The following is a 25551-nucleotide window of genomic DNA, read 5'->3' on the forward strand; positions in this document are numbered from 1 at the left end:
TTCTTAAAATGCTTGGTTTTATGCAATACATGGTTAAGATAGTAATGAATTGTCTGTAAATTTATAGTCAGTAGCAATAAATTTTACCTTCAGCATTTGGCAGATCGTACCAAACACAGTAATGTTAAAAGTATGGCATCATTTTGTTCAATACGTTTGAGCTCCTTCTTATCCCCAATATATTTTATCGATTTTTTTTAAATGAAACACTTTGCAAATTTTAGTGCTCAGAAATTTCCCATTCTTTATTGAGACTGGTATTCAGTCAACAGTCCAGCTAGTTTTCCAAAGGTGATTCCATTCACTCAAATCTTCCCATGACCCATGTGTAGTTAAAGATGGGTCATATACTGTAAACCCTTTAGTGCATTGAACAGGCATTGACTGATAAAATACCTAGAAGTACATCCAATATCATTAATTATATCAAAAATTATTTAAAGCTCTCCACCTGCTTTTCTGCATTTTTAATAAATTTGAACTTTACTGTATATTCAGTTTAAGCGGTGGGCTGGTGCCCTGCCCAGGGTTTATTTCCTTGCGTCCTGTGTTGGCTGGGATTGGCACTAGCTGACCCCCGTGACCCTGTAGTTAGGATATAGTGGGTTGGATAATGGATGGATGGATGGATATTCAGTTTACTTTAACTTTAAAGCTTTGTCACAGACATCATTAACCACATGGAACACTTTACTTTGTTTCAAGATCAAGGACAAATACATCAAATATTTCTGTACAGAACACTTGAAGAACGTTTTTAACCAATAAAAATTATAAATAAATTTCAGTTGGCCAGTTGGCCTGTAGCAGCCATTACAGTTTGTACCTACTCTCATTTCCTTCACTTTCTTCTGGAGACAAAAGGAGCAAAATGACTAAGCAACACTTAAAATTTTGTGTCTGTAATAGTCTGGGGGGGGGTTGTGCACTTTTTCCTACCCTTAGAATTATATCCTTAGCAAAAGCCATCCCACTACTGACACCATTATACAAATAATATTTTCATGGTTATTGTCTGTCACCAGTCATCCTCCACTATCGGATGGAACACTGGTCCTCATGTGTACAGCTGTGCTATGAACAAGAAGGCAAAGAAGCTATTTGGCTTAGCTTAAAACCCATTACCATTACCATGGCCTGGATGGCCAACATTTTTGTGATGGGCAATGGCAGCACTGTCCGGCCACTGTAATAGTATAGAATCACATTGAACTCTTCTTTATATTAATTTTTAAAGACAAAGGAAGGAATGATATAAGGTTGCAGTAACCCTGTTTTATGAAGATGAAGAGAAAAAGGGGCATCAGCCAGATCAAAAAGTAAAAGTGAGAGACCAATCCTTCCACATTGTAGCAGTCCGGTGCCACTAAGATTCACACCATCGATGAGACGGTGATTTATTTATTTTTCTGGTGGAGATTCCAGGGACGCATCCATCATTGACCCGACCCACACACACTCACAAGCAGAGACACAAAAATCCAACGAAATGAATAAATAATATATTAAATGAAAACCCAATGCACAACAACAACAATCAGACAAACCTCCCCTTTCCCCTACGGCGATACAGTTGTAACATAACAATGAACCACAACAATAAACACTCATGGCAATGTCCTTATAGAGTCCAATACAGCAAAAGCAGATGTAATGATTTGGTGTGAAAATGACAATCCTGAGAAAAGTTTTCATATTAAATGAGTTGAAACAGACCTACCGGTAGTCCTGAGTGGTGAGGGGTGAGATTTTGTGACACATTGGAGAGGATACACAAAACACCGTTCTCCAGTTGCTCTGCCAGGGCCCCCTTTTCAAATTTCCCACCGGCCTCTTTCATCCCCAGCAGCCCTTGCTTCTGTTTCACTCATCCTATGTGGGTAATACCCCTTGGGCAGCTGGGAAATGAAGTTTTTCATTAATTTATGGTCATCAAATGAACATTGGCTTCCTGTGGCTTTGATGATTTTATACCACTGGCCCTGAAGTGACAGACCTTTGAGACAGAAGTGGAAGCTGTCATTTCTCATCTGGCTGATGTGCAAGGAAATGAAAAATTGTATTCGTGAGAACATGCCCTCTTTTCTCTGGATGGTATTGCTTAGCTTTTTTAGAGCCTTGGAAATGGTCCCTAAGCACACATGCTCAACATTATCCATTTTCTGAGTACACATACTCAAATATTGGGTCACAGGAGAATGAAGGGATCATCTGCAAGCCAGGAACCATCGTTGGTTAGCTAAACAGTCCACTGTACAGTAGTGCACATTTACACATACAACCCCCCGAACCAATTCAATGTCACCAATAAACTAAATGCACACAAAGGCATTGACCTTGGGTTACATGTTAAATCATCGTGAGACCAAAGTGACCGTCCGATACTACAGAGGAATGTGGATAGCAACATTTTAACAAAGCAGAGATGTATTGTGTCAGTTTTAGGGACTGAAATAGAAATGGCTTCAGCCACCCAGCGCTCTTACTTTCTTACTAACTGCATACATGTGGGGTTTATAAGCTGATTTTATAATAAAGACACACTTTAAACACAGATCTGTTTTAATATATTGCACAGAAAACAGTCGGAAATTCCACCCACCTTACTGCTGATGTTCTAACAAGCAGACATGCACCTTGCCTGCCTGGAGCCAGCTATAAATGTGAAGGAATGTGCTGTATAGGTATTATTTTTTTTTATCTCATTTGTACAGTTCTTTATGTAATTGCTGAATTAAAAGTGATCATTGCACAAAATGGTTATGCAAAAAGAAACTTCTTTGCATGTTTGTGAAAAGCAGCATGAGTTCATAAAAATGGAGAAAGACATTTCATTTCCATTGTTGTGCCTTGAAGGTTATAATTATAGCGATGGCATTTCAATCAGTGCTCCTCAGTCAGTCACTCAGAATTGTTGCGCAGGTGTAGATTCTTATATTCAGATTGGATAGGGAACTTAACATGACTCAGTTTCTTTTATTAAAACAATTTAATAGTGGGTTTTTTACCTTCCTGTTCATTATAAAGAAGCAAAAACAGAAGGTACAAGAAACTTTAGTTAATTTCGTAGTATATACCTGTAAATGGTTGTTAGTCCTGACCATCTGGAATAATATTCTGTACAGTAATATTTCATAATATGCAATTCATAGGCAAGAGTGGCATTTTACATTCTTTCTTGAGAAGCTGTATGGAATTCTGCCTTTAAGTGACTTTAAACTGTGGCTATTACCGTATATACTCACGTACATGTTGAAAATTGATCATAAAATCAGACCCTGACTTATACACCCATTCAAAAATGTGACACATTTTTTTTTTTACATCTTCTTGCTTCCTCCAGTCTCGCACCAGCTTCTCAGACACATCGAATTTTGTTGCAGCAGCACTACTACCAATTTCTTTCGCTACTTCAACGATGTTTAATTTAAAACCAGTTTTTATATTTTCTTCTGATCAAACGCTCCATCGTAGGTAAAGGGATGCTCTTACGATAAAGGTGCATGAGGATTGAGATACAATACAGATAATTAGAAGAACAAGAGCCCATTTAAGACCAAAAGACAAAGACAGCAGGCAAAAGAAGGATGATCCAGTTTACCTGGGTTGTGTTAAGGTGTTACTCTTGTGACGAAATTAACGTACACAAACAAGTATAAAGATTTGGGGAATTGCCCATATATTGCTTGCAGCAAAAGATTGGTCAACCATTGAAAGATTCAAAACATTTGACAACTGTACAGGATGTTAGATCAGTATTTATAAGAAAATGGCTGCTAGACAGAATTAAGGTGGAAGTGATGTCATCAAGGCTGGATCGAAAGTGACGTCATCATCAGGGACCGGAAGTGATGTCATCAGGGCTGGACCAGAAGTGACGCCATCCTTGGAGATCAGAAGTGATGTCATCAACAGGGGACCGGAAGTGGCATCATCATCGGAGGCCGGAAGTGATGTCATCAAAGTTGGACCGGAAGTGATGTCATCACCCGGAGCCAGTAGTGATGTCTGAATTGAGGATGTGAAGTTGCCATTTTCTGATTGGTGAGTTATTGCAGATATGTTTGGTTTATTGGTCTTCTTTGGATGTATAATATTAGAAAGAGAAGCATCAGTACCATAAAACAACCCCCCATCCGTCGATAAATTGCTCACCTGTGGGTTTGTTGGTTGTCTCCTAAGCGCGTGTGTGTGACACTCTACAGATTATGGCATTTTAGGTCAGTAAAGAAAAAACTTGGAGTATATATCAAAGAGTTCACCCCAGATGTGGTGCATTCAAGTGTACAAACTATATAACAAAAAAGTAGCCACATCCTTCCCACTAAGTGGCATCAGGGTGCATATCTTAGGGGATCCTGGCTTTCTGGGTGAATCCCAAGATCAGGGGTTTCAGAAACACTAGTAGCCACTGAGAGTATTTCAGCCATTTAGCCCTAGATTTTAATGGTGAGCTTCAAAATTCAAATGGCACAGAAGGAGATGGTCATCCCAAATCACAGTATAATAAGCACAGAGTTGGGAGACTGGGGGCAGCTACTCAGCAGCACTAAGGAACAACAAACAAAATCTCAAGGCAACAAGAAGGAAAGACAACTAGACTGGAATGACTAATCCAGGGAACCTAATGGGAAAGCATGACATCTGTCTCTTCAGTTAAGTTACTTAGCTGAGTGTGTGAAGACTGTACAATGCTTAAGCTTGAAGTAATGTTTTTCTGTGCAGATTGTTTTGTTAATTCCCTTTTTAAATAGTCCTGTGGTTTGGACAAAAATAAATGACTGTATTCAGACAGAGCAGGTGAGTGAGAAATGAGAGAAACAACCTGGGAGGAGAGGGGGAGAGTTCTTTTGGCACTTGTGACAGTATATTTTGAATATGGAGCAAGTGGATCAGCCACCCCACTGGACAGACAGCCAGCAGGGTTTTGTTTTCTATTGCTTTTTTTTCTACCTTTGATTATCTCTTTGTGTGACATTTGTATTAATGAATCATTTATTTTTGATACAGTTCTCAGAAAATGGTACAAAACATGACATGCAATGAGCAGCAGCTTTTATATAGCCCAAACTCACCCAAAGAATGCATCAAAGGGCTTTAAATGGCCCTGTTTGAGTGACAGCACCCCCCAACCCAGCCTTAAAAACACCGTGTTAATGACAAAAGTCAGGGGTTGATTGATAAATGTCTTTTAAAAGAAAGTGCACAAATAATCAAATAAAAGCTATTTGCAATAACAGCATGCAGAACAGTAACATTTTGGACCTTAAAGTGAGTTAGCTACAACAAAGAAGACTATTCTGGCTTCAACTCCTGTAAGAAGAGGAAGATATAATTACAATGTTATTAACAAAACTGGATGTCAGAACATTGGGAACCCGTTGCCTCGTCTAACAAATCATGAAGCTGTCTCTGGATCTTTTCTGTTTTGCAAGTTGGTAGTGTAATAGAAATTTTTTTGGCAGTTTTCATAAGGCCTCTCAACATCAATACATCATAGTTTGAATGCGTCACTGTACCTAAGTATTACTGCTGACCATATGCAGACCTTCATAGCTTTAGTCTACTCTTTTTTAAATGGATAACTCCAGCTGGAAAATGTGCCATGTCACAGAGCACACATCACTTCAAGTTATTTGAATGAACTAGACAGTGATTAGTTTACTCCAGTGGCTACCTCGGTCCCCTGATCTTAATCCAATAGTATGCCTTTGAGATGAAATAAAACAGGAGGTTTGCAGTGTGAATGTCTGGCTGAAAAATGTGCATAGACTGCATGATGCCATCGAGTCAGCACAATCCAAAATCCTTAAGGAAAGCCTCCAATGTCTAAAAAAATTCAGCCTGTTCTGGGATGCAAGCTTCAGATAAGTGTCACATGAGGATTATTTTATAGTGATATGAGCACCACTGTTTGCCAGCTCAACTCAGAAATAAAAAGGCCATGTTTCCATTCATCCATTTTGAAACCCACTTTAATTTTTAAAAGCCAATGGTTATATAACAGCTTTACAAATGCTGAAATATTAGCTATTTACAATGGTTGTATGCAGAACATCTCTCAAAGCACTACACATTGGACCTTGAAGAAGACTAGTTACAGCAGCAAGAAGACTGTGTTGGCTTACACACCTTTAAAAAGAGGAAGATGAAGTTACAATGAATGATCATCAAAACTGGATGACTGATGATTGGAAACTTGTTGTTTGTTCTGACAAATCTCTGTCTCTGGATCTAGTCTGAATAAAACAAGAACAAAGCAAGACAGCCCATATGTTTGAGTCCTACATGCCACCTTTTAAAAGATACTGCAACTAGAAGCAGCTTGTGTGGGGAATCCATTTACTACTACTGTATATATACAATTGCTCTGTAAGATGTCTCTGCTGCTTCCACCTGCCTGCCTATCTCCCACTAAAAACCTTGTGCCTCTTCCCCAGGCTGTAAATTCAATAAGCCATGACAGGTAGTGTCATTTTTGGCCTCACCACTCCCTAGGATTTATGACCATTGATTGGCTGCCAATGCATTGTATAATATACTGTAGCAAGCCCTCTATGAGTCTACAGGGCTCCATCATACAGTGTCTCTATAGTAAACACCTTGGCTGCACTGAATGTATGCATATGCTCTACCTAACACGACTTGCATACTTCATGAAAGTCAAAGCTGAGACTTTGCTTCCAAAGCCTAGGCCTTAAAGCTTCAATGAGGCCTAAAATCACAAATAAGCTTAATCCAAAATTCAAGGAGCAGGCTTTCAGCACACACAGATCCTGAAGGGATAAAGCTTAAAAAGAATCTCTTATTAATACTAAGAGAGATATGAGGACCATATAAAACTCCCAGCCCATTATGGCAAAAACAGTGTTTTTGATATTTAAATATTTGTTTACAATAACATATTCAAAGACAATAACAAAAGAAAAAGGGAGAATACGCTACAGCAACAATGAGACGACCCCCAAAACAGGATTGGTTTAACAGGTGGAGGCCACTGACATTTTTCCATTCCTATCTTTTCTGACTGCTTTTTCACTAGTTTTGTATTTGGCTACAGTCAGTGTCACTACTGGTAGCACAAGGCGATACCTGGATCCTACAGAGGTTGCACAGGTAGTCGAATTTCTCCAGGATGGCACATCGATACGTGTCATTGCCAGAAGGTTTCCTGTGTCTCCCAGCACAGTCTCAAGAGCATGGAGAGAATCCAGGAGACAAGCAGTTACTCTAGGAGAGCAGGACAGGGCCGTAGAAAGTCCTTAACCCATCAGTAGGACCGGTATCTGCTCCTTTGGAAAAGGAGGAACAGAATGAGCACTGCCAGAGCCCTACAAAATGACCTCCAGCAGGCCACTGGTGTGAATGTCTCTGACCAAACAATCAGAAACAGACTTCATGGGCCTGAGGGCCCAACGTACTCTAGTTGGCCCTTTGCTTGCTGCCCGGCACCATGGAGCTCCATTGGCATTTGCCATAGAATGCCAGAATTGACAGGTCCACCACTGGCACCCTGTGGTTTTCACAGATGAGAGCAGGTTCACCCTGAGCACATGTGACAAATGTGAAGGGGTCTGGAGAAGCTGTGGAGATCTATGGAGCGACACATAGACCTCTACAGGATAGACAACGGCACCTTGACTGCCATTAGGTATCGGGATGAAATCCTTGGACACATGTTCCTGGGTTCCTCCTGGAGCACGACAAACCCCAGCCTCATGTGGTGAGAGTATGCAAGTAGTTCCTGGAGGATGAAGGAAATGATACCATTGACTGATCCCCACACTCTCCTCACCTAAATCCAATATGAATACCTCTGGGACATTATGTTTCAGTTCATCCAATGCCACCAGGTTGCACTTGAGACTGTCCAGGAGCTCAGTGATGCCCTGGTCCAGATCTTGGAGGAGATCCCCCAGGACACCAGCCATCGTCTCATTTGGAGCATGCCCCAACTTTGTCATATATATTTATATTTATATATTGTAACAACTCTAGGGGGCGTGCCAGCCACCCGACCTGACACAGACAGACGCTAGAGGCACAGTTATAAAAACAAAGACTTTTTTATTTTTCTTCACCAGGAGGGAAATGCTATCCCCGTTTCCCACAGGCACAACTCAGTCCCTGTAACACAAAAGCACACAATACAATAATATTTTCTCTCCTCTTAACTCCTCCTCAGCAAGCTTCGTCCACCTTCCACCCAACTCTGGCTCACCGATTACTGTCTACTGGTCTCTTATATAAGGCACCTGGAAGTGCTTCAGGTGCTCATTGCACTACTTCCGGCAGCACTTCCGGGTGTGGTGGAAGAATCTCCCACACGGGCTCAGGAAGAGCTGCAGGGCCCCCTGGCGGCAACCCTGGATCCCAACAGGGCTGTATCGGACTCCATCTCCCATAAAGCCCTGCAGGAGTCCAAAGTATGGCTGCCACCTAGGGGGGCAGCCATCTAGTGTTTCAGGGGAGTTAGTTCTGTGTCCACACTGGCTCCCCTGGTCCATCCATAGCAGTGGGGTCCTGGCCAGGCATGTGAGTTGATGCATGGGCTGGGGACATGTCCCTGTGTCTGATGTCATTTTTGCCATGCTGACTTTTGAAACAAGGTGTCATAGCTGCATCACTGCATTCTGTCTGCAGCACAGCAAAAACTTAGCCACCTGCCAGCAGCACACAGGGATATATTTCATTGTCATTTCATTTATTGTATCTCAATAGATGCTCCGTCGTTAAAGCTCAACGTTGCTAGTTGGGACATTGTTAATCCAGTCCTAAATATATGACTAGGTTAGCAATATGTAGCAATATACAGTATAGAAGGAGAGAGAAAGGATTATTTCTGCTTAAAGCATCAGTAATTCAAACCTTTAAAGTATTTTTATATAGGTAAATCCAATTTTTTTGCAGTCTGAGATGTAAGAATATGAAAAAAAGTTAATAAAAGCAATTTAATTAAAAAATGAAAATGAGCTGTACAGATTTCTCTACTGGCCTTTATTTGTGAGCATTTGGAAATTCACACTAAAGGGAAATGCTAGTCAAACAACTGAATTATCAAAGCTATCCCATTTTGATTAAATGACTAACACATCTTTGCATAGTTCCTTTCATGCTATACATGACCACAAATCACTTTATTTCAAAGTGCATCCAACTAGCACCTGGTATGGGAAGGTGCATATTTTTTATGCCTTATGTAATAGGAGACAACCTAAAAATGTAACTGTAAATTGCAAGATATTTATGCTGAGGTGCAGCTTTGAGGTTTTCTTTCTTTTTTCACTCATCAAAAACGACTTAGATTACTATATGTTCTTTGAAGGCACATCTCGCTTGTGCCAGGGGAGATGTACTTTTTACGACTTAGATGCGGGCTCAGTTTACCACATGTTGACAGCTGTCTCTAAATTGATGAATTTTTGCATGAGGCACACATTTGGCTTTTCTACACCTCAGCTCAGGCTTATTATCTCTTCTGTAGTTTTTGTGCAGTAGTTTTTTGTTTTTTTTTAACAAACTTTAGGTATCTCATTCTGCAAGGAAGAGAAAATAAACTTTTCACTAGGTTAGCAATCTGGAACTTACACTTTCTTTATATTTCTGTGAGGGATTTTCCTCCTGGTGTCCCAGTTTTCCTCTCATCCTAAAATATGCATGTTCAGTTAATTGGTGATTTAGCGGGTGTGGGCTCTGTGATTGAATGACGCCCCGCTCAGATTTGCTCCTGCCTTGTACCAGATGTTGCCAGAATAGGCTGTGTTTCCCCTGTGGTCCTGAACTGAATTAAGCAGGTCAGCATTATGTTATAATGAAAACAACATTTTACTTTCACACTGTGATCTTCTTGGCAACATAGTGATACAGCCTTTTCCTGCTTAATCTTTAGATGAAATCTATCTTTTCCTCAGATGTCCACATGGAGTTTCTCTGGGTACTCTGAATTTTAACACTCATTGCAAAGACACATAGATTAGGTTAGACAGTGGCTCTAATGTTGCGTGTGCGAGTAAGACAATGTAAAATTGTAGAGACAGGATCCAACATTAGATTGGAGTTTAAAAATCATACAAATAAAATAAAAACATTTTGTATTGGCAGATTTATATTTACAAACAATTATATAACCTTTCTGTTAAAGAACATTATTCTCAAAATTTACACTGAGTTAAAATGAAGAATTCCAACCTAGTGTAATGTTCCTACAGTACAAAATGACAAGAACAGGCCAGACTAGGTCTTTGCTGAGTCTGACCCAAAATTAGGCCTCATCCCAGACTACCTGAACCTCCAAACTCAAAAGACAAGCTTCAAGGCCTGCACAAGCCCAAAATGTGGTTCCAGCTTTGAATGTTCGTTCATGCTTACCATAAATGCTTAAAAATGCCCTTCAAGAGAGAGGATTACTGGAAAAACCTCTGCCTTAAAAAGATAGAGAGAAAATAATATTCCATAAATTTAAAAATATATTAAACCAATTAAAATAGTTTTAAAAAGGGAAAAATGAGGTTCAAAAGGTTAATCTAAAAAAGGAATAAATCAGAATATCAGAAGAAGGTGATTCCTTTTTTTTAGGTAAACTCCTAAAATGTTGCCCTATCTGAGGGAACCCAACTCTTTCACTAGACCTGCACTTTAAAACAGGTAATCCACTTGAAGCTAACCATGTTTGAACCCTGCCAGTACTTAGATGGGAGACCATCTAGCAAGAAAACTTGGGTTGCTTCTGGAAGAAGTGTTGGTTAAGCCAATGTGGGAATTTACCCTGTGGTCTGTCTGTGGATCCCAATGCCCCAGTATAATGATGGGAACATTGTGCTGTAAAAATTGGCACTATCCTTCAGATGAGACATAAAATTGAAGTCCTGGAAGTCTGTGGTCATAAAGGATCCCTGGGTATCTTTTAAAAAGAGTTGGGTGTTTCCTAATGTCATGGGTAAACTGGTCACCATAGCCTGGTCATTCTGCCCTCTAATCATCTCTCTCTCTCTCACCCTTTCACCACCTAATAGCTAATGTGTGGAGAGCATACTGGAGGACCAATAGCTGCCATCACATCATCCTGATGAATGCTACACATTGGATGTGACTGATGTTGTTCCCACTTTCTATGTAAATGTAATTAATTAATATATTATGAGGGTGGTCCCTCAGAAGTGACATCATGTTGGTCCTGCCTCCTTTCCACAAAATAGAGGGAACATAGCCAGGAGACAAATACACACAAAACAAAATTACTAAACAATGTTTAAATAAAAGAGAATTAACAAAAATTACATAAACCTTTGAAAAATAATAATTCAAAAACAGCATCAAAAGGACAATACACATAAGCCAGGGAACATACCCTGGTTATTACGTCACAGATCTGTCTCCTAAGCACAGAATATTTTGCCCTATTCTAACAAAAGAGAAATTAGATAAAGATAACAGGATATTTTTAGAATCATTTTTTTGGTTAAAAACTTACCTTAGTGATTCCGGTATTGGTAATTTGTGGAAACTGTTTAATAAATGTGTTATTTCTGCAATTAGTTAACATTATATTGGTGTTATCACCCAAACAGACTTTGTTTTAGAAATGTTTTGTAGCTCTTGCCAGTTTGTATTGTTTTTTTTTTTTCAAAATTATGGACATGTTGGTTACTATTGGTATGACCATTAATTGTCGTGTGAAATGGAGGTAATATGACACATTAAATCATCTTCCACCTATAAAAGATGGTGGAACTCATATTTAGGCACCGGTACTTTGGATCAAACACAAAAAGAAACAAACTTGTGTTAGTGACAGTTAAACGAAGGTAACCCAAGATAGCATTATGGTTCCTTGGTTATGATCTTATTTTGGTCTTTAATCTTATTTTCTACTGTTGTGAAGCTGGAAGGGATTTTAGTTTGGCATAAACAATTTTTTTATGTGATTTTTGGTTTGACTGTTTCTTCTCATTAGTTGTTTCTGGTTCTGTGGCTTCTTTCATGACCATTGTTTTCTTATTTATTCATTCCCTGGTCTTTGTCTCTTTTTCCATGCCTGTAGATACCTACCACTCTTTTGTGTCTTAAACACTCCCCTTATCCGTTCTACTTACCATTCTTTTATTTTTCAAAATGGTGCCCTTGACATGACATGTTAGAGCGTAATGTAACTTATCACAGTGAAAACCAAAGCACAAGAAAGAGAGGAAAGAAAAAATGAGTGTGTGTGCTTCCAGATCCTGGAATTGGAGTTAGTATGTACCTGTGACACATTTAATCAGACTGAAAATTTTCCGTGGATTAAGAAGAAGTTCCATTTACTATTACAAAAAACTAGAAGATAACATAAACTTGTTTGGTGTTCTAACAAACAGCAGGTCGGTGCTTATGTATTTAATTTAATTTTCCTGATGTATTCTCCTCTAAATACTGTAATGGAAGCACTGAAAACTAGACGGAAACTTTTCTTATGAGGTTTTAGGAAAAACTCTTCATTTCATCATCCTCACTTATGGTCACACTCGGAGAGTGCTAAGCAACACATAAGACAGTGGAAATTAGATTTCTTCACAGAGTTACTTGGCTTGGTCTCCAAAATGGGGGGAAGGTACTCCACAATTTGGTGGAGTAGAATTACTTCTCTGTAAAGAGAAGTCAAACCATTTGCAGTTAGTTGAGCACCTCAGCAAAAGATGTACAACAAAAAAATAAAATCCCCTGGAAGGCTGAAGATACATGTAGAAATTCTATATCACAGCTCACCTAGAACTTCAAAATTTTTTAGAAGCCTCCACAAGAAAAGAGGAAATCTCATTTGCCTTACTCAATTTGTTCCTGTTAGCAGATTTCCACCCTAATGAGCCTGTAACAACAACATTTATTTATATAGCACATTTTCATACAAAAAAGTAGCTCAAAGTGCTTTACATAATGAAGAAAAATAAAAGACAAAATAAGAAATTAAAATAAGACAACATTAGTTAATATAGAAAAAGTGTAAGGTCCAATGGGCAGGGAGGTCAAAAAAAAAACAAAAAAAAAATAAACTCCAGATGGCTGGAGAAAAAAATAAAATCTGCAGGGGTTCCAGGCCACGAGACCGCCCAGCCCCCTCTAGGTGTTCTACCTAACATAAGTGAAATAGTCCTCTTTGTATTTAGGGTTCTCACGGACGGACTTGATGATGATGGTCATGCAGACTTCTGGCTTTTAATCCATCACTGTTGGAACATCACAGTGCTTTGAGTAGATGGTGGTGGTGCAAAACGAAAATGCTAAAACAGACAGAAAACTTTAGCTTCTTGGATGGAACGGGTGTAAGAGGACTTTGTTACTGTTGTGAAGCTGGAGTGGATTTGATTTTGGCACAGACTCTGCCCCTAGCTTTTACTCTTGTATGCTCTTTGCCATCGACCCCTCCTATCCGACTCTTGCTATGCAACACTAATTTCATATGATGGGAGGGAGGGGAATTAAAATGGGGTGAAATCAGATGGCAATGTTGCTCTAGTATATTGCAAATATATGTGTCTCTGCAACAGCCACTCTTACAGAGATTCCTTGATGCTTTCTTTTCTGCTGTTATCTGGTGATGCTGTATGATTTAAACTTTTTTGCCTATTTTTCTGCAGTGTGATTTCTGTTGAGCATTTTAGTTTCTTACCTCCCATGTGTCTTCTGGATTACACTTTCAAAACAAAAAATAGAATTTTTAATAGCTGTTTATTATGCCTGTTAAACCTTTAGTTCATCTAGGTCTGCATCTCAGTGTGCTTTAGAGTGAATCAAAGACTTGGCTTTGCAGACCCCTACTTCTGTGTGGTGCATATTGGCCAATTCCTAATATGTGGGTTGGAAATTCACTTGAATCTCTCTCAAGTCCCACACTAAAGCATTATCCCTTCTCACCCCTTACCCCAAAAATAAACATTTAAAACCCCAAAAAACTCTTGAGTTTCATGTTTTGCAATTGCAAAATGAATTTGGGGTCAGTTCCTTGAAATAAAATGCAAATAGAAACCCCATCACTAGACACCATTTAGTAAGGAGGAAGATTTTTGCCTTTCAGTGAAGCCTCCATGGATGAACAAAAAAATCCAAGTAGAGGCTTGATTATATCCATCCCCTTCTGTGCTGCCTTAGACGCTGAACATTACAATTCCATAATGCATTAAGCCTCAATGTCAAATTTCAATGCCTGCATCAGGCAGAGCACATCAGTGAGGACATTTTATGCTTTAAAATAAGCCTTTTAAAACATACATGGCACAACATGAAAGGAACGTTTGAATGACAGAGCTCAATGTGTTCAGCTATTATTAACAAAAAAAGTGACGAAAGGAAAAAAGAAGAGTGCCTGCACTTGTAGTGTGTGGCCTCCTAAGAGCTCATTTGGGAGAAAAATCGACTTCAGTGGCTGCCTAATGCAGCAGTAACATGATACAGTATATAGCACAGAGCTGCAACTGAGTTATTTTTAGATGTTTTTAGTAGATCTTTCCAGGAGTATGATATTTAATGTTGTTTTTTTATTAAAATTCTTTTAACTTGTTAAACAGCAAGATGACAAAATCCAACCATATTAAAGTCCTTCATAGGTAGAAGTATGCAGAATTGGGTGCAATGAATTCTGTAGATACAGAGGCAGGTGAAAAAACAGATAACCGTGTTTGATAAGTAAGTGAAAAATACATAGTCAGCTAAAAAAAGAAACGGTTTAAAAATCATCCTTTATTTAAAGTGAGAGAGCAATTTGCATTTTTATTTGAAAACAGCAAACGTGGCAGCAGCTGAATGCATTCATTAACCTAAAGGAGCCATGTTAGTTCAAGACTGGTTATTAAAAAACGAACATGACTATTGTACTTTGAATGAAATCAAACGGCTCAGACTCCATTTAAAACAGGACTTTGTTGAGATCGAGTCCTTCCTGCCCCCTACACCCAGTTTTGCTAATTATCTTTAATCGGAGAGAATCCTGTGGTTGAAATGATCTTTCTGAACTGCACTACAGAATGACAAGAACAAAACATTTTTTTTAAACCCATATACTGCACGTTTCAGTGCATCTTTCAGAAATCCCCCAAGACTGCTGTGCATAAATAACCCTGCTACGCAAAACCCATTGCAGCTGTTTAGTTATCATCAGCTGTCAGCCCATCACTGGGGCTCTTAGTCTGTTCATGTGAGACAATTGTATCCAGCAGTGCTGGCTTGGTTCAGAAATGCTTTTGGAAACGGTTGTATTTTGATTAATTATTAAACCAGCTTAATCCAGTCCAGGGATACGGCAAGTTGGAGCCCACCCTGGCAGGAACTAATAGGACACACACCTACACTCAGTCATAGCAGGCATGTTCAGGGTCACCAATTAATCTAACACACATGTCTTTAGGTTTTGGGAGGAAAGCTGGAGGAAGTGAGGAGCAAACCCACACAGACACAGGAGAGCTTGGATGGAAACCCAGTTCGTGGATCACTGAAATAGTAGCAGTATAGACATATGTTAAAGTTAAGAACGAACAATGGAATGATAAACTGCAAAGAATTACAATAAGTCTGTGGCTTTTGCAAAGTTTAGCAATGAAAATGCATCCTTACTGTTAAAAAAGTGGCCCAAAGTTTTGTTTTAGGACTAAGTTTTTGAAAAAGAAATTTGATTCTTTGCTTGTAGAAAAGACCAAGAGAAGCACCAATACAAGAACACCAAATCTTAAAATAAAGAATCACAAGGCCAGTGTGCTACCTTGAGTTAGTTTAAAATGACAATAAGCAACTCTGCCTCTTAGCCTGACTTAGCAGAACATAGCATAACATTTTCAAAATCACTTAATGGGTTGTGTGGATCTCAGCCTATCTTGGCAGCATAAGGCACGCTGCAGGAGCAAACCCTTGAACAAGGTGATCGCCAATTACAAGGTTTTAAAAAGGGGCAATGTAGATTCTCCATTTTTATAACAAGCAGAAAAACTGGAGTACACAGAAAAAAAACATGCTATCCACTGCATCTCCATTAAACTAGATGTATCAGCAGTGTTGTACAAGTTCTAATCTCACAAGAACTAGCTCAAAGTTCAGTTGACACAGATTAAAACGAGTAGATTTACATTCATAGTTCACCATTTTAGTTTTGAACTACTTCATGTTCAGTTCATTTTGTATTTTTTAATGAGTGAGAATAAATGACCCATTAGTTTACTTTTTTTCAATTTTGCATGCCTTATATTAGGCTACTAGCACGGTTCTTGAATAAAATACAATAATTCTGAAAAGTTTTTTAGATACATACACTTTATTGAATTATACCCAGCAATATACACATATAACCATATATGCTAATATCCTCCCGGTCAAAAAAGAAATGCGATAGATGCAAGTATACATATAAATTACCACTCTATTTCCAACCGTGTGACACAAATGGTGACTTTGGAACTGGCGTGTAGGTGAACTAACGTATTACACTGACAGACAAAATTCATGTCACATATTGCATGTCCAACGGGGAAAAATATAAAGTGGCCTCATGAAGCACAACGTTTTCCTAAAAGCGAAAGCAGAGCTTCAACACGTTCTGGTGTCAGCAGGGGGGTGCAGCTTAAGCACAAGCAGGCAGACACAGATAGTGCCTATTTGATTTTACGTTATTTTTTCTGAATACAAATAAATGGCAAAAAAATCGTATGAAATAAATATTTGTAAAAATCCACTATTTGTGTTTATCCGAATACCATATTTGGATTTGGCTCCACCCCTACATTACACGGTAATACAAAACATTTAATCTGGACCTAAACCAGATCCAGAATTTCACATAAAACTGAACTAGTTCATGTTGAGGTTCTTCACTTGCAAACACGTTACGTTCACCGTTCTTAGAAAAATGAGCTTGTTCAATGAACGCACTCTTTTGAACTACTTTATGCATAACACTGTGTATCAGTTTGTTTACCATGACATCAAAATTCAAAAACAGACTCTGTCTTACACAGAACAGAAGTGCCAACCCAATATATTGTATCCATTCATCTGTAGTTGCACTTTGTAAACTTGCTCTATTGAGTTTTCCAGTGGGCACATTCAGGAACCAACACTGAAGGAGATGTTGATCCATTGGAGGATATCCTCAAACACATACTTTGTTCTATCTTTATCCATTTAGTTGTCATCAAACTTTGTGTAGTAATTGATATTTCACAATGTACTATTTTCTATCGATTCATCCACTCATTTCTTGATTCTGGTGAGTTGTTTAGCTTCCCGATAGTACAAAGACATTTCACTGGCAGTAAGCAAATATTCACATTACATGCAACCATATACTGTACTTTGCTACATTCTATATATTTTACATCACTAGTAAAAGCCACTTAATCCAGGGGTCCTCAATCACGGTCCTGGAGAGCCGCAGTGGCTGCAGGTTTTTGCTCCAACCCAGTTGCTTAATAAAAAGCACTTATTGCTAAAGTAACACTTCTGCTTCACTTTAGTGATTTTGAGCCCTTATTGCTTAATTTTGTCTTAAACAGCTATTTTAATTGCTCCTTATTATCAATAACATGCAAATGACAAGAGAGAGCAGCATTTCTCCATTTAGCTTATTTACATTTACACCTGTGTGTATTTATCTGCACTATTGGGTTTAATTAAATACTTGGAAGAAAAATGAAGAGAAAAAAGTGAAGGACTGAGAATTATTCGTACATTTTAGCCTTCAAATCATTTGCATGATAGAAAGGGAAAGAAAATCTAGGATATGAGAATGACCTGACATAGCAGAGTTAATTTAATTTCATAGCTTGTTAGTGCTTTATTGGCAAGAATTGCTTTCTAATTAAGCAACCAGGTCAGAACAAAAACCTGCAGCCACTGCGGCTCTCCAGGACTGGGACCCCTGACTTAATCCAACTCTAGGGTTGCAGTATGCAGACAACCCTGGGAACAAGGCAAGGACCAGTCTGGACAGGGCTCCCAGTCTATTACAGGACCCTTTCATTCACAATGGGACCTTTCAGAACTGTCAATTAACAAAACACAGGTTTGCTTTTGGGAAGATATTGGAGTACCTAAAGAAAAACGTCCACAAACACGGGGACAATGTGCTAACTCTATATCACCAGTGGCCAGGCTGGATTTCAAGCAATGACTGTGACAGCTCTGAGGCAGGAACACAAACCATTGCACCAACATGACAAATGCAGATACTTAGTACAAATTGCAGCAAATGAAAACCTCCATTATTAAAGTGGAATGCAAACAATTACATGCATATTATATATTAAAACAGAACAGAATATTTCTTTATACTCTCTTAAACTAAACATATACTGTAGGAGAATTAAACTCTTAAATTCTTTCTACCCCGAAGCTACTTTTAAGTGTCACAAATTGAAGATGTTATTATAGAGTTCAGGCTGTCAATCCAAAAGTTAATTGCTAAGTTTCTTTAAGAGTTTATAGACAGAAGACATTACTTTATTTGCACTTCAGTATTATTTCTAAAGTATATGAAATGTTTATCCTCATTACAGCTACGTCAGTCAATACTGACTACACTCAACATTTGACAGCTGGTTTATTTGAAGAGTTTCATCAAGAAGAAAACTTTAGTGTATTAAGATCACTGATCAAGAATCAATATGAAGTAGAACATATCTTAATTTTCAGCATCTTCAGAATGCAATAAACAAAACTTTCCTTTTAGTACATGCAACTATTTTAACTTTAAGCAGTGGTGTGACTAAAACATGCATGACCAAAGTGCACCAAGAAAAGTACATGGAGACAAATGCATGAAAGAAATATGCATGTAGAGATAAGCGCATTCATATTCAAGTCATCACATTGATATTTCTTCCAGGTATTCACAATTCATGCTTAACAAGTAGTTGGCAGCCATTTCCATCTAGGACAGCCACTGTGAAGATAAAGTATTAGGAGTGTAATTTAGTGGACACTTACAAAGACAATGAAAAAGTTCTCCTCAACATTAAAATGTTATTAGCTTCATAATTTTTGCCTTGTGATGATGTGCCAGCTGCTTTTGAAGAGTGCTTCTGCTCCAGAGCTAGAGGTGTCAAAATTAAAATAATGTCCACTTTAATTGCCAGCTGCAACTGTAATGAGATATGGATGGGTACTGTTTTGTATGGGATTGCACATAATGTTTTTAATGTTTTGTCTTCATTTGTGTATAGTGTTTCTCCTTGCATTACTTTTTTGTTTTTACACATTTCCTTTTTGTATTATTTTTATTAAAAGATACTCTTCCCGCAAATACAACTATCTTTTCTTAGTGGAAAAAATCACAAATTATACTGATGCCAATACTGATGCTCTGTGTAAGAAAGTTCAGAGCTGACTATACTTCCTTAGAAAGTTGGCGTCTTTCAACATCTGCAATAAGATGCTGCAGATGTTCTACCAGACGGTTTTGGCGAGTGCCCTCTTCTATGCGATGGTGTGCTGGGGAGGCAGCATAAAGAAGGACGCCTCACACCTGGACAAACTGGTGAGGAAGGCTGGCTCTATTGTAGGAATGAAGCTGGACAGTTTAACATCTGTGGCAGACCGACGGGCGCTGAGCAGGCTCCTGTCAATCATGGAGAATCCACTGCATCCACTGAACAGGATCATCTCCAAACAGAGGAGCAGCTTCAGCGACAGACTGCTGTCATTGTCCTGCTTCAACGACAGACTGAGGAGATCGTTCCTCCTCCACACTATGTGACTCTTCAGTTCCTCCCGGGGGGTTGGGTGGGGGGTGTAAACGTTAAAACTATACAAAGTTATTGTCTGTTTTTATCTGCATTTTTATTACTCTTTAATTTAATATTGTTTTTTGTATCAGTATGCTGCTGCTGGATTATGTGATTTTCCCCTTGGGATTAATAAAGTATCTATCTATCTATCTATCTATCTATCTATCTATCTATCTATCTATCTATCTATCTATCTATCTATCTATCTATCTATCTATCTATCTATCTATCTATATGGCATTTCATAATTGCATATGTAATGGAGAAATTATTACCTTGTCTACTTGTTTAAATATTACTGGGTATATTTTCCACTTTTCACATTTTTCCTGCACACACTTAGGATTGCACACTGCACATTTTTGTTGGTACCCCATGACTTCTAATTAAACTCTTGCCCTTTGATTCCTGGTTGCTGAGATATTTGTTTTGATCTTTCGGTTTTCAGCCATTTTTGTCTCTGACTTCACTACCACCTCCTGGTCTTTTCATTCGCTTACAATAATCCTCTAACATTTATGTGTCTCATAACAAAGACATTTTTTAGTTTAAAACTCTAATTAGGATTTTCATTTATTCATAACTGCATATACAAGTGTACTCTGCTGAAATGCATATACAGTATTGTATATTTACATTGTCCATTTTATTGTACATTATTTTTCACTTCTTCTTTCCTCACTCATCAGAATGACTCTATATCATGTAGCATTCTTCACTTTTTCGCAAGTCACTAACCACTGGATGCATGCACAATTTAAAGTGAACTTGTATCCAAATGACTGTAGCAAGCTTGTAATGTGCTTAAAATTACTTGAAGTATTTGATGTATGTTTTTATGAAGGTATTTTTGTTCTTTCTTGTGTGTCTTGCATGTTCTTTGCTTTCTGGTTACCATATGTTTTTGCTTTAAGAATACTCTTCATAGCCTTTCTAGAACTGAATATATTTTATTTTAATATAGTTTATCTGAATTTACTTAATTTTTAAAATGTATTATTTGTATTGATTGCTTAGGTGAATATATACATTCCTCGCAATAAGTAGACCTGGGTTTGCTTCCCGGGTCCTCCCTGTGTGGAGTTTGCATGTTCTCCCCGTGACTGCGTTGGTTTCCTGCAAGTGCTCCGGTTTCCTCCCACAGTCCAAAGACATGCAGGTTGGGTCCATTGGCGATTCTAAATTGTCCCAAGTGTGTGCTTGGTGTGTGGGTGTGTGTGCCCTGCGGTGGGCTGGCGCTCTGCCCGGGATTTGTTTCCTTTGTGTTGGCTGGGATTGACTCCAGCAGACCCCCGTGACCCTGTAGATAGGATATAGTGGGTTGGATAATGGATAGATGGATGTTAAAACACTTATAATGGAATTATAATGGATATGTTGTTTTAATAAAACACAATTAAAAGCACCTTTTTGAACAAATTATATTTTTATGTTAACTTTTTAAAATAGTACAATTCAGTATACTGTAGATTTGATAAACTTTGATAAAACACAACACACAGTGTAATTGTTCACAATCAAGTACTATAGATATACAGTATATAACTGTGAATGAAACTCTTCATTTATTTATATATCCATCCATTTATTTTCATAACCTTCTACCTTATACAATTACAAAGAGTCAAAGCAGCATCTTGCACAAGATAGCAATAGAACCCTAATGGGGTAAATGTCTGTCGCATGGTGCATTCAAAGACTTACCCAGCTTCCCTCTTATGTTTCAACAAGTTAGGAAAAGAATCAAAATGTACACATGCAGTGACCAGAATAGGAATCAAACCCTGATCCCTAGAGCCGTGAGGCAGCAGTAATAACAACTATGCCGCTCTGCCCCATGCCTTTTTTAAATAAACTTTAGGTTATAAAAGATATAATCATGCATGATACAAAATGATTATATCATGAAAGAAAGAGAAACGGTCTGTTTTCAAATGAAACCTACTTTCTCTGTTCCTGAGTTCCCAACACAAACTAGGTGGATGACAACTTACTCTTGCAGATTTCACCTAAAAAAGAAACAAAATAATGGGAACTGAATTATCAGCTTTAGAATCTGCTCCTGAAATGCTTCTATATTTAAACTCTGCAATTAACTGAAAACAGACAACATATACTTGGGTGACACAGCACTGCAGTTAGTGCTACTGCTTTATGGTTCCATCCTACTATATTTGAATGCATGCTTGCTGTCACTGTGAAGTTTACACATTCTCCCTCTCTTTGTGTGGATTTTCCTCCTACGTTCTAACAACATGGAGGTTAAGTTAATTGGCAATTGGAAACTGCTCGATGTTTGGGTGTGTGTGATGCCACCACACCCTGTTTTCCAGGGCTGTTTCTTGTGTGGGCTCCGGCCTCCCAAAACTCTCATTTGGATTAAGTGGGTTGGAGAGGGTTATGTTATGTTACAATAACTACTAATAGAATAATAAACATTGTTTAGTGTTTCAGCTTTATTGTGTGATGCATGTTTTAGTTTCACGTCATTATGTGTTATATTTTTAAATAAAAAAGTGCCAGCTGAGGGTATAAAGCGGAAATAATACAGATAATACATTCATCTACTCAGGGACATTGTTCAGTGTCTATGAACTTCAAAAACATTCTGAACTGAACTTTCAAACACAACCTGTCTGTGCTCCTTGCCCTGCACACGCCAAAGGCAGGCTACCCACTTGGACAAAGCATTTCCAGGCTGCTGTCATGTAGATGTCCATTCTTTGTATGTATGTCAGTATGTTGGAGTCTCTGGCATGGATAGTCCAAATCAGATCAAACTAATAATTTCTTCCTTAATCTACAGTATGAAATTTACTTTGCTGTCATTCTTAACTAAACTTATCCTTTCTCACTCACAGCATTGCTTAATCCTGCCTTTAATTCCCTAACAGTATTCTTTCAGGCTTTCTCAAATTTATCAATACTTATACTATTTGAAATTGGAAAAAATCAAATACTCAGTTAGAGGATCCGTACAGACTTTTTTCAAAACATGGCAGGATCTAATCAGCAATATTTTAAAATAAGCTCATAAAGCACAGAGAATTTATTAATTTAGGTATGTTTACGAGCCTTAAATTTTACGCCGTTTGGCTTGCTCTCTCTCTCAGGGGTGGGGATCGATCTGTTCTTAACTCAATTTATCTTTTTGTAAAAACTTGATTGATTTTTATGGATTGCAATAAAATTAATAAAGGAAAAAAAAAATATCAATACTGTGCATTGTATTATAACCTACTTTAAGTGTGTTTTTCCTCGGTGTTCTCTATGAAAGGTGTTATTTTATTATTAAATAATAATTGTTTTTTTGGTGGCTGTTATTTTGGTCAGTGCTGCTGGTGGCTGTTATTGTGGTTAGTGCTGCTGCTTCAGAGCTCCAAAGGCACAGGAAGAATAAGCGTTGCTGAAAATAGAAACTAAATCTGTGACATTGTTATATTATTTTTTAATTAGACATGTTTTGCAGAAATAAAACAACACAATTTTCTATTAATTATGTACTGTGCTACACAACCATGAATTTGTATGATTGTGTGAGTGAATGGCAGAAACAGAATAAGGGTTTGCATTGTTACAATTTTTTAAAAAAGCAACTATATTATAAGATTATTTTAAAATAAATACTGTATTTTATTTTCTGTCAATGCACAATATCTTTCATTTTTTCATATTAGTTTCAAGCAGAGTCAGCTTCTTTCCTCAAAAAACAGACCACTATGTTGCAGATCACTATGCAACAAGCCATCTATGGAAACAAACCAGTAATATCTACCTTAATGATATGTAGATACAGCATACAAATTATAAAAGCGTTGCAAAGTAAGAACAGTTTTAACATATTACACAGACAAAATCATGACATGCATTACCCACAACAATAATGGAAAAGCCATTCTACATGCTGCACCATCCAGGACTGCTAGCTCCCTTTCAACCACTGCTGTCATGAAGGCACCAGCTTACTACACTGCTAACCTGAATAACTGACTTCAAAAAATGGGATGGCAAAATTATTAAAAAAAAGAAGTTAAACTAACTACTTGAAATAACTTCTAAAAACAGGTGTGGGCTAAACATCTTTTGTCCAGTGCTTCTCTAAACTATTATATGTCTCTCTATTGTAATAAAAAATCTTGGAAGGAGACGAGACGTAATTTTCTCAGAGAGACACTTTCACGTCCCACTAGACTAGACTTTCTGCCAAGAGATTTAACCATGCCCGGGGCCGGAAAAAGACAAAGAGTAGATGACAAAGTAGAACGTCGTAAAGAATTGGCACAATACACATGCAAAGCAGAGTAGAGATAATTGAAGTAAGAAAATTCGAAAGTGATAGTAAAGATCGCATTAGCACAAACAAACGGAAAATATTACTAGGTGAAATAATGGAACAGCGAAAAGAGATGGAATAGTGTTTGAGGATGTCTGGGTGAGAAGAGACAAGGCAGTGAGACAAAAGGACAGCTGCTGTACAGGCTTTTAAATGTTTGAAGCGCTGCACGAGATGCAGATCATGTAGCACGGCAGCAAGCCAGCAGCTGATCGAGCAAAGAAGAGGTTAAAGTAAAAAAAAAAACTGTACTTGTTTACCGTTGTATCACCAGTTTAAGAGGGATTTCTGAGGAGCAACCGCATCTCCTTGGGGTGTGTTCAGCCCCCCTCTTCACAAAGGCGCATAGTGCAGAATGGAGGGGGAGGGGGGTTGGCAAGCAAAGCGAGCAGGGTGCGAAGTCCCCTAGTATACTGTATATAGAATTGCAGTATGCTCTCTGGTGTCCAGGAATGGTACTGGAAACACTATCTGGCCATTAGGCAAATATGGTGAAGAGTAACTTTAGGACACAACAAAATTTCACTTTAGTCCCCCATCCTGACAGTGTGCATCAAATAATTGTCATTACCTTCATTCCAGAGAGACCTCTAGTAGGGTGGTCCCAGGAGTTTTATGAGCTGTGATTTGCAGAAATGATTTGTGGAAACACTGTAATACCCTCAGACTGCCAGACCACAGCATAAAAGGGCCTTTGCACTCTTGTTTACGGAGCTTGGTGTCAATGGCAGATTGAGTGGCAAGGGAGGAGGTGGCACCTGGGAAGGGTGGGTGTTTGTTAGGAGTGATACTTTGTTAGTGTTGTTTGTTGTTACATCCACCCCATAGATAGATTAGGAACCATAACTGTTGTGGCCTACAGGGAGCACACCAACCACCCAAACCTGACACAGACAGACGCAGAAACAAGTTCAGAAGCGCAAAAGACACTTTATTCTTTGTGGGAAATGCCTTCCCTTCAGGGATTCCCACACACCAAAATGTAACATGAAAAGGTCCCCAAAATAAAACTCAAATAATAAACAAACAGCACTTTTTCTTTCTCTTTTTTCACTTTCTCTCTTCCGTTGGCAAGCTTTGTCCGCTTCCACCCAACTCTGGCTCCCAGAATCAAGGCAGGTGGCTCTTTTTTTACTGCACCTGGGAATACTCCAGGTGGTTTGTTAGCGAGATCCTGAAGTAGGCGAGCGATATACATCGTTTACAATTATATCTTAATTGCTGTTTTAACGATGTGTGAGATTAAATGATCGAGTATGTAACTCGCTTTGCAAAAGAAAGAAACAGAGTTCATTCACTAATGCAACAGTATAGACCACTGCACGTGCGCAAAGCAAGTTGCGTAGGCGTGCACGTCCAGCAAGCCGCAAGTTAGCGTCGCTCCCTGCCTCAAAATGAGTGAACAAACAGCGGCAGATGATAAAACAGCTTCGTCATCTACGTCGTCAGATTTAATTGCCAAACATGGTTCATTCTCAC

At 38.4% G+C, this 25551-nt stretch overlaps 1 protein-coding gene across 1 annotated transcript in view; it reads left to right on the plus strand.

Moving 5' to 3' along the window:
• The window catches only part of arhgap24 (Rho GTPase activating protein 24), a 545551-nt gene that overhangs the window by 111776 nt on the left and 408224 nt on the right, over positions 1–25551 (plus strand). The window lies entirely within an intron of this gene.

The sequence above is a fragment of the Polypterus senegalus genome, chromosome 4, assembly GCF_016835505.1.
Source record: "Polypterus senegalus isolate Bchr_013 chromosome 4, ASM1683550v1, whole genome shotgun sequence".
NCBI classification, from domain to species: domain Eukaryota; kingdom Metazoa; phylum Chordata; class Cladistia; order Polypteriformes; family Polypteridae; genus Polypterus; species Polypterus senegalus.